The sequence below is a fragment of the Tinamus guttatus genome, unplaced genomic scaffold, assembly GCF_059628265.1.
Source record: "Tinamus guttatus ecotype Peru unplaced genomic scaffold, ASM5962826v1 Tinamus_guttatus_pri_ptg000053l, whole genome shotgun sequence".
Classification (NCBI taxonomy): domain Eukaryota; kingdom Metazoa; phylum Chordata; class Aves; order Tinamiformes; family Tinamidae; genus Tinamus; species Tinamus guttatus.
The window spans coordinates 15,010-28,452 of NW_028288587.1; the positions used below are offsets into that span (position 1 = coordinate 15,010).

The following is a 13,443-nucleotide window of genomic DNA, read 5'->3' on the forward strand; positions in this document are numbered from 1 at the left end:
CAGAGGCCTCTGATTGCCTTTGGTTTCATCACAGTGCTCACACTTGATTTTTGGTGCATCCCATGAGTCTCAGTCTGCTTCTTGGGGCACCGTAGGACCCAAGCACCATTCAGCATGTTTGAGCAGCCTCTGAGTGCCTTTCAGCATGTCTCATTTTTTGGTCCATTCCTGTGGCCTCAGGTGCCATTTGGTGTGTGCCAGAGATTTCTGTCTGGTTTTTGATGATTCTTGGAGGCCTCAATCTGCTTTTCAGTATATCTCATGGGTCTTTGAGTTCCTTTCATTTCCCCCATTGGGCTGCTGTCAGTTTTTCAGTGCATCCCAAGGCTCCTTGAGTGAGCTCTGGTGCCCTGAAGGCCTCAGTGAATATCGGGGGCCTTCATGTGTCTCCATCTGTGTCTCAGCAGCCCGTTGGATCCCCTTCCTTCCCAGAGACGTGCAAAGACCCACTGCTCTTCTGGCACATACGGTCCTTTGGCGAGGCCCACAGAACCTCCTCTGGGATCCCCCAAAAGTTCCTCAGTGCCTCTTGGGGCTGGAGAAGCTCCCAGTGGGGAGATGCTACCATGGGAGAGGGGGCTGGGGCATTATCCTCTGCCGCCCCCGGAGAGACCCTAGACCCTGAGCAGAGATGTCTGATTTTGTCTCGCAGCTGATGGCACCCGTTGCTGGGAGAGGTGAGCGAGGCAGGGAGAGGTGGTGGCAGCCACATGGCCCCTGCTCTTCTGTGACTGGGAAGGCTGAAACCAGGACATGAGTGGAGGATGGATGCACAAGTGGTAGTGTGATGGGCAGGCAAAAAAAGCAAAGGAAAACAAGAAGTAGGGGATATAGTTAACTGCAGTGTAGGAAAGGAAAATTAAAGCAAGAGGAAAAAAAATCAGCTCTCAGAAATTGATAGTTTAGCCACAGATGTCTCATCTTCTACATATTCATCTATATATATTATATAGAAAGAGATACAGGAATAGATGTGTGTGACTCCTTTCTCACTATTCCAGGAGCAGCTCTCTGAGTAGGTTAGCGCAAGAAAAGAAATGAGCCGGGTTGAAGGATGAGGGGGGTTTTGTGTGCTTGCCCTGAGCCCTCACTTGCCCGTCAGTGTGTGGGATCCCCTCAGGAAGGGTCAGCAAGTTGCAGAGACCCCTGAATGGAGGAGGGAGGCAGTTTGGGTGCCACATGCTGGACAACCATCGAACCCTCCTCCCTACTCAGCTCCCACAGGAGAGGTCTTTCACCCATTCGTACTGGGGAGCAGCTGCTTAAAACCCAGCCGAGGAACAGGGATCCTTCCTCAGCTCCCATGGGCACCTGCTTTAGGGGTAGACATGACATCTGCTCGGCCATGGAAATATGGGCTAGCATTCAGGGCCTACAGTAACCTCCAGGCTCACTGCTATGGGGCCCCAGCCCAGCACTCGGGGCTCTGTGCAGCTCTGTGCTTCAGCTCTGTGGTGGCCCCTGTCCCAGGGTAGCTCAGGAAGAGCCCCTGGGAAAAGAGAAGGTTGGGGCAGGAGATTGGACCATCCTGCCCAGAGGGACATAATAGGACTCTGCAGACCGGCACATATGACTGGAAACCCTGCATGAGGTTTGCAGGATGGAAATGTCTAAGACTGACTGTAAGGCTGAGAGACCTGGGCCTGTTCAGCCTGAAGAAGAGAAGGCTGAGAGGGGAACTGCTCAGTGTCTATGAATACCTTAAGAGGGAGTGAGGAGCATGGGGCCAGCATCTTTCCAGTGGTGGCCAGTGATAGGACAAGAGGAAACAGCCACAAACTGAAGCACCAAAGGTTCCACAGAAACTGAAGGAAAAATTTCCTGACAGAGTGACAGAGCCCTGGAATAGGTTGCCAAGAGAGGTTGTGGAATCTCTTTCTCTGGAGATCTTCAAAACCCGCTTGAATGCAATCCTGTGCCACGTGCTCTAAGTGACTTTGTGTGTGCAGGGGGGTTGGGCTAGATGATCTCTAAAGGTCCCTTCCAACCTTAATAATTCTATGATTCTATGTTCCTGCCAGCAGAAATATCCTCCAACTGGACTCATCACGATTCCCACACCCCAGAGATCACGGGCTCTTGCAGGAGCACAGCCTGTCTCAGAGCCTGCTCTTCCCAAGATGTTCCCCTTTCCCACTGCTGGTTTGTGCTGCTTCACCTTCCCTGATTAGCTCTGGGGAGACATCCAGACCTGGGGAGGGAAACACAATCTCTGGGTCAAACTCCCACATGGTTTTAATAAGAACAAATAGCAATGCATGGGATAAAAGTAGAGAAAAGATGAGAGAGGCAATGTCCAGCTCTTTCTGCTACTAGTTGCAGAAGGGAGAGCAGTCTTTGTCACTCATGACTCTCCAAGCTGCACAGACCTCTCTTCTGTCCCAGCTGCACCCAATCTCATGGCAGTGATGGGCTCTCTCAGACCTGGGTTCACGGACAGTCTGGCACCAGGGTCCAGTCTCACAGCCTTGGTGTCCTCATGAGGATGTGCCAGGGATGCTCGCTCAGCATCATCATACGCTGTGTCTGCGAAGGGAAAGGATGGGGCTGCTCTGATTGCCCTGGGGGCTCCATCACACCCCCAGCAGCGCACGTTCCCCACTGCAAGCAGCAAGGCCAGTGCATTGCAGTCTGCCCCACACACATGCTCCTCCTGGGCTGTGAATCCCCTTCCTCCCTGTCTCTCACTGCCTGAGACCTTCAGTCCCCTAATCCCACCCCCGTCTTCTCACCAGGAAAACTCCTAAGGCAGGTACCCTCCCCATGCCGGGAGGCCGGGCTCTCAGGCTGCTGCCACTCTCCTGGCACTGGGGACAGCACCCCAGGAGCCAGCAGCTGCATTTCCCCCTCACCTCTCCGTGCCTCTTCAAGCCATTCACCATCCTCTGCTTCCCTGGGCACTTCCCAGTCTTGCTGGCCAGGAACAAGATCCTCCCCAGGGTCAGATACTTCTCTGGCATCGTCATAGCCATCCGCTGGGTCACCTGTGGGCAGGACAGGGAACTCTGAAACGAGAGAGGAGCTGGTGATGACAGGAGCCCTCCCACAGAGCAGAGGAAGGAAGGACATGAAGGAACAAAGGGCAGAGACACTGGTGTTGGCAGGGTCACAGAAGATCCAGCATCCTGGATCCAGGGTTATGGGAGTGTGTGTGAGGCACTGGGGTGCCCTCTCCCCCTGCCGCAGGGATAACAGAGCTGGAGTCTGCACCAGGGCTGGGGATTCCCTGGGACAAACTCAGAGCCTGATGGAGGCAGGGACAAGTTGAGCCCAATAAGGCCCCATTCAGGCACCCAGCTCAGTGGGGCATGTCCAATGCTTGCCTACACTGCATGACTCCAGAGTCATTCCTGAAGGCAATTCCTCCCCACCCCAATGGTGACACTCAGTGACACAGCTATGGGGAGGAGAGACCAACCCTTCCCCTGCCTCCCTGCCCGTTACCTGGTGCTGACCCAGGACGTTCCTCACTGTCCCTGGACTCAGGTTGCAGCTTGGTCAGGGAGCCCTCTGAAGAGGAACCTGGCAAGAGGAGCAGTGAATGTTATCGGGATGAGCCCTTCTGACCCTGCCAATTGTCAGCCCTGCTGGGGATGGGGACCCACCTAGCAGGGACTGCATGGGGAGGACAGCCCAGGGCTTGCCCTGCTCCCATGGGAAAAATCCCATCTCCAAGGGCCTTTCAGAGCTGCCCTGGCCACCCCCTTCCTTTACCCGACAGGTACAACTGATGGGGGCAGCAGGACAGGCAGGGAGAAGCTGTGCCCCCGGGCTGGGATGGGCAGAGCAGGTCGGGAGGAAGCTCCTCGCCTGAGCCCAGCACTGGGCTGCTCTCCTGAAGGAACCCGTGACCCCAGCACTGAGGAGACAACTGGCCCGAGGGCTACAATGGTCCCATCGTGGGTTAGGGCCAGTGGAAAGGGCCCTGCCACGTGCTCTGTCCCAGAACCGACCGCACAGACCTGGAGGACCGAACCTCACCTGCTTCTCCCACACTTGGCTGTAGTCGATCTCCTGGTACACGGCCTCAGAGAAGGGCTCCAGAGACCTCCTGGAGGCTGAGGATATGGGCAAGATCAGCACAGGCACATGGAGAGAGGAGAAGGACCCCGATGTGGGCACTCAGCCCTTCCACCTTAGCCAGATGAGCACTGACCCCACAGCCCAGACCCACTGCTCTGCCCAGGCACAGTCAGATCCCCAGTGACAGCAACGCCCCCGTGGAGATGGCCTGGGGCAATGTAACCTCATGCTCTCTTTTCAGACACAGACCCCAATGCCCCTTTTGGCCCCAAGTCAGTCCCTGCTCTGACCAGGGAGCAGCTCCCATAGCTCCTCTCCCCAGGCAGCTTCCCACTCTCTGCCAGGCTGGTCCATAAAATGATCCTGCCCTGACATGGGTGAACAGGGCAGGACAGAGAGAGCAGCCCAGGGACCGACTCCCACTCTGAGAGACTCCCTGCCCTGAGCTCCTCTTGGCACCGCTCCTGCCCCACAGCCTCCCCTAGCACTGTCCAGAGCGCAGCCAGCAGCGTCCCTGGACGTCTGCTGCTGCTCCCATCTCCCCCAGCCCCTCGCTGCCTTTTCTCACCTCCTCTATCACCATCTCCTCCTGCATCAGCACTCCCACAGCTCCTGCTTGCGGGTGTCCCACAAATAGACAGTGAAGGAATAGGGAATAGAGCAGGAGGTAGCACCCCAACCCCAGCCCCTCTGTGCCCTCACACACACCCCACAGCCCCCACAGGGCTGCCAAGAGGCATCGTCCACCCTGGTACCGCTGGGGAAGGACCCACCTCTGCGCTGAGCCCTGGCTCTTTGCACTTGCCCTGCCAGGAGGGCCAGGAGCAGGCAGAGCAGGGCCCCCAGGATGATGCAGATGACAACAGGCATGGAGACTCCTCCGCTTTCCCTCACACGCCTCTGGGTGGGATCTGCATGGGCAGTGACATGGACGAGGCAGGCCCTCGCCTGGGGCATGCTGGGGCCCAGGGACACCCCAGTCCCGAACCATTGCACATGGCAGGGCTGGGGGACCCTGTGCTGGTTTATGGGGCAGCTCTCACACTGCTGGGTGATCCACAGCCCTCCACAAAGCCAAACGCTCCAACACCCTGTGGGAGGCCCTGCATCGCAGTACAGGCCCCTTCCCTCGGGCTGCAGGTCACAGCCTGGCCCCAGGGAGACCCAACCCAGGGAGCAGGGCAGGTTACCTGCTTGTGGGGCTGCTGTTGTCATCCTGGGTGCAGCTGCAGAGCAGGGAGAGAGATGTGGCTGTGCCTGTGCATGTCCCCTCCAAGTGCCATCAGAACAGTCCTTCCCTGGGTGCCCATGACAGGCCCTGGGCTCTCTGCTCTGGGCCATGGGGAGGACAGCACGGACAGCCCAGGACAGGCATTCACGGGGCTGCAGAACCCCACAGGCAAAGGCATGAGGACACCCTGCCCCGTAACATCTGCTCCCCACCTGGCACCAGGCACCCAACCTCTGCAGGGACATCCCTGCTCTGAGGAGTCTGGGGCCCTGTGAGGGCCCAGCTGGGATAACGTGTCCCCAAACAAGGGGACCAAGCACTGCCACTCACCGGAGCAATTCACAGCAGCATCTTCCTTGTGCTGGCAGGCACCGCTGTTGCCACACTGCACCCTGCAGTCCCAGAGAGACCGCTCCGTCCCTCTGCACTTCACTTGCTGCAGGCACATGGGACCCGTCCCCTCCCCAAACGCAGCCTCCCCCAGGGCAGACACGGCAGGGCCGCAGCCCAGCTGCCTGCAGGCCACCTCAGCGTCCTTCATGTCCCAGGAGTCGTCACACACCGTCCCCCAGGCGCCGTGGTGCCAAACCTCCACTCTGCCGGAGCAGCCGTCCTCTCCTCCCACGACACGAATCTTCTCCATCTCTGGAAAACACAGAACCCTCCCTGTGATTGGGGTGGTTGGGAGGGCCTGGCCAGGTGACAAGGGCACAGGGAGCAGCAGTTACCTGTGCAGCTTGTAGAGTTGGGGCACTCTGCTGCTAGGGCTGGAGGGGTTTCTGGTCGTCTCCCTGTAGAAGGAAACGCTACAGTGAAGGAAGGGGCTGCTTTATGGGGGTCGTGGACAGGATCAGGACTGACCTGTGCTTGAACCTCCCAGCACCTCCCCCTGCTCATGGACAAAGGTGAACCCCCCTGATAATGCAGTGTGTAACAGTGCTGGACTCCAGGGTTACCCTGGCTGCTCACCCCAAGAGGTTTCCTGGTTAGCAGAGGAGTAGGAGCATGTCCCCAGGGGGAGGCTGTTTCCGAGCTCTGGTGCCAGCACTGCCCTGGGCACGGCCTGGTTCCTACATAACCTTGAGCCACCAGCACCGCGTTCTCTCTCCCCATTCCCTCAGCAAACCACGACCATGAGTGGAATGCTCTGCATGGACTTCCCAACCTAAAAGATAATTGTCTGGGCCCCATCTATTCACAAAAGAGATCAACAGGCACCTCCAAGAGGTGTCCAAGGTGTGGTAGAGGAGATCACCAAGGTGAGGTGGAGGCTGCATGTGCCTCTTCCCCTCCTTGGCCATGTGGGTAGCTCAGGGCAGCTACTGCTCATGGATATGTTGTATTTGTGTCACTGACAGCAGAATGATCTCATATGCAAAGTAAAAGCCACTCCAGACCCCTTCTCAACATTGTGCCTTGCTGAACAGGGAGCAAGACCTGCTGTGAGCTTTGTGCCCACGTGGCTCCAGCATTACCATTGCAGGTGATGTGGGTCTCTTCTCGTTGGTCATCACAGGACTGTGGGTTCCAGGGATCAGAGGGGCACTGCCAAAAGGAACTGTTCCTCTTCCCACACTCAACATGATCCAGCCATGTATGGCCAGATACCTTCCTATATGGCAGGTCTGTTTCAAGGATTCCTCCATCTCCACAGCCCAACTGTTTGCACACCAGAGACACGGTGCTCGAAGTCATTGAGTTGGAGCAAACACTCCCCCATGACCCGTTGTAGAAAACCTGCAGGCGCCCAGAGCAACCATCACTGTTCTCCAGCCTCAAGGCCACAAACTCTGGAAGGAAAAACACAAAGCTGGGGGGAACAAGCTGGTCCTGAAGTGAGCAGAGATAAACATAACAAGAATTCCTTAGGGCATTCTATGGCATCCATGAATAGGGAGGTTTATTCTAAGAATCACAGAATGCTTAAGGTTGGAAGGGACTTTTAGAGGTCATCTAGTCCAATCCCCTTGTACACACAGGGTCACCTAGAGCATGTGACACAGGACTGCGTCCAAGCGGGGTTTGAAGATCTCCAGAGAACGAGACTCCACAACCTCTCTGGGCAGCCTGTTCCAGTGCTCTGTCACCCTCATTGCCAATAAATTTTTCCTTAAGTTTCTGTGGAACTTTTGATGCTTTAGTTTTTGGCCATTTCCTCTAGTTCTATCAGTGGCTACCACTGAAAAGAGGTCAGTACCATCCTCCTCACTGCCTCCCTTCAGGTACTTATAGACACTGCTCAGGTCCCCTCTCAGCCTTCTCTTCTCCAGGCTGAACTGGCCCAGCTCCCTCAGCCTCTCCTCATAGGGCAGATGTTCCAGGCCATTGATCATCCTTGTGGCCCTGCACTGGACCCTTTCCAGCAGCTCCACATCCCTCTTGTACTGTGGAGCCCAGAACTGGACGCAATACTCCAGATGTGGCCTCACCAGGGCTGAGTAGAGGGGCAGGATCACCTCCCTCGACCTGCTGGAGAGGCTCTTCTTAATGCAGCCCAGGATCCCATTGGCCTTCTTGGCCACGAGGGCAACTGCTGCCTCATGGTCAACTTGTCGTCCACCATGACACCCAGGTCTTTCTCTGCAGAGCTGCTCTCCAGAAGGTCAGTCCCCAGCCTGTACTGGTGTCTGCGGTTATTCCTCCCCAGGTGCAGAACCTTGCACTTGGCCTTGTTGAATTTCATGAGGTTTTTCACTGCCCAGTTGTCCAGTCTGTCCAGGTCCCTCTGGATGGCAGCGCAGCCCTCTGGGGTATCGGCTACTCCTCCCAGTTTCGTATCATCAGCAAACTTGCTGAGGGAGCACTCTGTGCCTTCATCCAGGTCATTGATGAATAAATTGAACAGGACTGGACCAAGGACTGACCCCTGGGGGACCCCACTAGCTACAGGCCTCCAACCAGACTCTGCACTGCTGATCACCACCCTCTGAGCTCTGCCATCCAGCCAGTTCCTAATCCACCTCACTGTCCACTCATCTATCCCACACTTCTGGAGCTTGTCTAGGAGAGCGTTGTGAGGGATGGTGTCAAAACCCTTGGTGAAGTCAAGATAGATGGCATCCACTGCTCTCCCCTCATCTATCCAGCCGGTCATTCCATCATAGAAGGCTATCAGGTTAGTCAAGCATGATTTCCCCTTGGTAAATCTATCCTGACTACTCTTGAGCACCTTCTTGCCCTCCACATGGTCCTCGTGCCTTCACCAAGAAGCAGGGAGTCTTCTAGACATGCAAGGTCTCAGATAGTCAGAGGGCACTGCCAGCAAGGCACTGTTTTACCAAGGGAGTAGAGAGAAGCATCCAGTGTGCAGCACTACCCTCCCCCCTGATCTGTGGGGACACCTGTGCTCTCCCCATAGCCCTGAGCAGGTCCAGTGGGGACTGTGCATGGGTGTCCCCAGGACCGGGCAGGAAGGGGGCTCAGGGCAGTAGGGGCAGTTCCATCATGTCCAGCTTCTCCCTCGTCCCCTCCTCATGAAGCACCAGGCTCCCACCACGGCTGCCCGCACAGACCTGAGCAGACGACTCCTGCATCCTCTTTGTGCCTGCAGTTGTGCTGCCCCCAGGGCCTGGCCGGGCAGTCCCAGAGAGCAGCTTCATCCCCGGAGCAGTTCACGTCATCCAGCCAGATCTCTCCAGAGCCTTCCCCGTAATGAGCAGAACCGGTGAAATTCACAGCCACCCCGCAGCCCAGCTGGCGGCAAACAACGGTGGCGTCCAGCAGGTCCCAGGAGTTGTCACAGACGGTCCCCCAGGTGCCGTTGTAGTAGATCTCCACTCTCCCAGCGCAGCGCCCTGCCCTGTGCACCAGCCGGACCCACCGGCTCCCTGCACCCAGGAGAAACCCGGCTGTCAGGGGCTTGCAGCCCTGGGGAGCACAGCACATTGGGGACCGTCAGAGCAACTCACCCGAGCAAACCACCCCCACGTCCTCGGCAATTCCTGCAGGCGCTGCCGCAGGCAGGGAGGTGTTGCAGAGGGTCAGGCGAGTCTCCTTCCCTGCACACTGGACCCTTCTCAGCCCCACGGGGCCTGTCCCTCGCTCAGACTTCGGCGGGTTGTAGGCTTGCTCTGCCTCTCCGCACTGGAGCTGCTGGCACACCACGCTGGCATCGTTCAGGTCCCACTGGTCATCCAGGACTCGGACCCATGTCCCATTCAGGGGCATCTCCACTCGCCCATCACAGCGGCTCCCTCCACCAACCAGACGCAGGGATCCAGAGAGTCCTGCTCGGAGAGAGGGGAAATGTCCTGCATGCTGCCTTGTTTCCCATTCTCATGCCCTTGGACATCCTGGAGCTCACCTATCCGTATCCAGCTCACAGTGAGGAGCTCAAGGATGGGAGTGCTCCAAGGGATTTTGTTTTCCAGGCCCTAAACCTTGCTGAGTTCTAATATTATCTCAGTGACACAAACAGGGAAGCATTGGAGGTCAAGCCAAATCCCTGAGCCACCAGATATGTCCTTACGGATGAATCTGGAGCAGCTTCAGCAGCAGGAAGTGGTGGCCTGTAAGAGGCCTGGATGACAGGGTGAGCAGTAGCCTTGCTCCATCCTCAAGCTGGGACTGGCTCCTGCTGGGACAGCTCTGCCCTTTTACACCCCTGTGGATCTGGGATGTGGAGCTTGTGTCCTTAGCAAGAACCAGAGGGATGAGGGCCTTCTTTACAAAACAAGGACAAGTTTGAGGTTCATATTGACAAGGAGAAAGGGCAAATCCCAGCCCCAAGGTGCTGCTCAGCCTCAGGAATTGCTCCTGCTGGGCGCACTCATGGTCCAGTCCCCGCAGGCTATTGGATCAGGTTATGGTCTGGGATGGGGGTATGGGCTGCAGGAGGGAGCAGAGGATCTTTCGCAGCTTCAGGGAGAGGAACCGTGTCCCACAGTTCCCTCCTTGGCCTGTGCCCCAGGAGAGAACAGAGGAGCCCAGGCCTGGTGGTGGCCCCAAGGCCTGAACCAGATGTCCTGGAGCAGCAGAGATTCTGGCTCCCTGCTCAGCTCCCATCTCCCCCAAGAAAACGTGCTCTGCAGGAGCAAGCAAAGCTCTCTGAATCCCACTATGGGAACCCATAGTTTCTCCAGCAGGAAATTCAGTTTGTCACTGCCAGGGGCTCCCCTGCTTTGTGTTTCCAAGTCACACAAAAGGGGCAAAATGAGTTAATCCATTTTCCCAGAACTCACCTGAGCAAAAAACACCAGCAATATTGTCAGGTGAGCATGGGGACACTCCAAGTGCAGTCACAGGGCACTGTCCCAAATGCGATTCAGTCCCATTACAGTGGAAAGTGTCTCTCCAGACAGGGCCTGTTCCTCTCCCAAAGTGCCCTCCTGCAGGAATGGACTCAGCAAATCCACAGTTGAGTTGATGACAGAGAACATGAGCGTCGGAGATGTCCCAGCCAGAGCCACAGAGGGTTCCCCAGGTTCCCTCCACCTCGAGCTCCAATCGCCCTGAACATGCTGTGCTGCCATTCGCCAGCCTGAATCCTGGATATATTACAAAAGGAAGTGAGGGTCTTCAGAGAGGATCACTTTGTGCTCTAGCTCATCATCCCAAGATAGAAATGCCACAGAGATACAATTTCCTTTGCTTCCAGCACTGCAGGATTGCAGACAACAACTCCATCCCTCCCGCACTCACACCATGCTCAGCATGGTCAATTTCCTGCTCCCCTATCTCTTAGCATATAGCTTGTGAGTGGCATTTCACACCTCCTCCCTGAATGCTCACGTGTGCAGGTGACACCAGCGTGGTTGGCATGGCTGCAGGTCTGGTTGCTGAGGGACCTCCTGGGGCAGGAGGAGAGGAAGGGCTCATTCCCCACACACTGCAGCTCTCCATCCCAGATGGGACCGACCCCCTCTCCAAAGTGAGCTCCCCCACGGACAGACAGGACAGTGCCACACTGCAAGTCCCTGCAGATCACGTCAGCAGCTTTCACATCAAAGTGTGAGTCACAGACTGTTTTCCACTGGTCTGCATCTCTGATCTCCACACGTCCTGAACAGGGGCTGTTTCCTCCAACGAGACGAACAAGTCCTAGGGGGAAAAAAAAAATTAAAAACCCCACAATGACAGGGAGTTGCCACAAGCCTGTGGCAGTTACATACCATGGCAGCCACATTCATAGGGTCCCATTAACATCAAACAGCAGCTCTCAATAGGTTCTGATGACACAAATCCTTCAAGACCCCTGCACCTCCTCTCACACCCACACAGTGCTCTGGAGCTTGTCTCAATCACATACCCATAGCCACAGGCACTGCTCAGGGAAATGCTGCTGCCCCACAGGCTGCCCCACTGTCCGGCACAGATCCCCAGCACTGCAGCCCTAACGGTTGCTGCAGCCTGTTCAGCCCTGCAGAGCTCAGAGACAGCCTGGGGAATTGCCTCGGAACAGCCCAAAATGCTCCCTGTTCCCAGGGTGTCCTGCGCTGTCGAAGGGGTCAGTGACACAGACCCAGCAGGACCAGCCTGTTCCTGTGGTGACGTGGGAGGGAGCAGCCAGCAGCTCCACAGACACCAACCCAGAGCTCGCGGGGGGCTGGTCCTTACGGGGTGGCCCTGGACAAGGGGTGCCCTGCTCATCCCCCTGCTTCTCTGCCCCAGGCCCTGCTCTTGTCCCCTCTGAAAAGCCACTTCGGGTCAGCCAAGGCACTCCTGTCTGTGAGGAAAATGACTGCAGGAGCCTCAGGCATCTTGTACCATTTCCCCAGCCATGGGGTGCCGAGCAAGTCATCCTGAGGTCTGGGGCACAGGGACACCCAGCACTGCCAGGAATATTCTGGCAGAACTTGAGGAGATTGATGGAGACCTAGAACCTGTAGGACAGTGTGAGGGATTCATTTCTCAGCCTCAGGCACCATCCGAGGGTGGGCTGAGCCCCCAGGATTCTGATGGGGTCTGTGCACCCCGTGGTGGGCTCACCTGGGACTTTCCCCAGGAACAGCAGCAGCTGCAGTAGTGCAGTGAAAGTGGCAATGCCAGGGCCTGAGCTGGTACCCACACACTGCTCCTTCAAGGCACAGCCTGGTTAGTCCCCTGATCCCAGGCCCCACTCCAGAGGTGAGGAACTGGATGACTCCTTACCTGAACAAACAACTCCGGCGTCCCAAGGATGAATGCAGTTGTAGTTACCCCAACCATCATGTGCGCACTCAGACAAGGCGGTCTCGGTGCCTTGACATCTTACCTAGCCCAGCCAAATCTGGCCAGATCCTGGCCCAAAATATCTGTACGGAGGGACACGGACAGCAAATCCACAGCCAAGCTGCTTACAAACTACAGCAGCATCTTTCATGTCCCAGAAAGAAACACCACACACAGTCCCCCATTGGCCCTGATGTTTCACCTCCACTCTCCCAGCACAGCGGCTGTCTCCATCCTCCAGCCTCACCTCCGCAGCACCTTCAAACACAGACACAGGGTCGGTTAGGAGGGCACTGACCCCAGCACAGTGACTGTGTAGGGTCCCAGGGCTGAGTCCCAGCCCCTGGGGTGTGAGACATCTCCCCTCTGCACTCTTGGGACCCCCAGGGACCCATTTCCTTTATCCCGATCCACCATGGGTACCACTCAAATGCACCCACCACCCACAGGGCTTTATGGGTCCCCAGGGAGCATTTAGATGATCCTCATCTTCCATCCCAACCCTCATTCCCTCCTCAGTTACAGGGGAGAGCTCACTCCTACCCCACACTTACCCAGCACTTACCCCAGCACAGCTGCACCCAGACGAGCAGCCACAGCACCCAAGAGATGCGGAGTCCTTTTGCCTCCATCTGCAGCCTCCTGCCTTGATGGCACCCTCTGCCTGCCACAGATCCTGGGGACTTGTGCAGGACAACAAACATGGGAGGCTAATATATATCTGCAGGTGCCGGCCCATCTCCTGGACAAGCCAATCGAAGCAGCAGGCACCATTTTAGACGTTATCGGGGGTTATCTCCCTTCAGTCACAGCCCAGCCCTCCAATGAACTTCTCGAGTGCCGTTCATGACCATATATGCAGCACGGCTCCACTGCGGATGTCCTGGTCACTGCTCTGGGGCATCATCATGGGGCCCATCCCAGTGGAACAGGGCAGACCGCAGAGGGAAATGGCTCTGTCACACTTTGTATTCCACTCAGGTGACTGGGAACTTTGGGGATCTCACATGCTGTGTTTGCCCGAGTGCCCAAGGTGCAAG

The 13,443-nt window shown here is 56.8% G+C and overlaps 1 pseudogene; it reads right to left on the minus strand.

Annotated features, from left to right (window-relative positions):
• Positions 1 to 2,344: 2,344 nt before the first annotated feature.
• On the minus strand, positions 2,345 to 13,035 carry LOC148595847 (antigen WC1.1-like; annotated as a pseudogene).
• Positions 13,036 to 13,443: the final 408 nt, after the last annotated feature.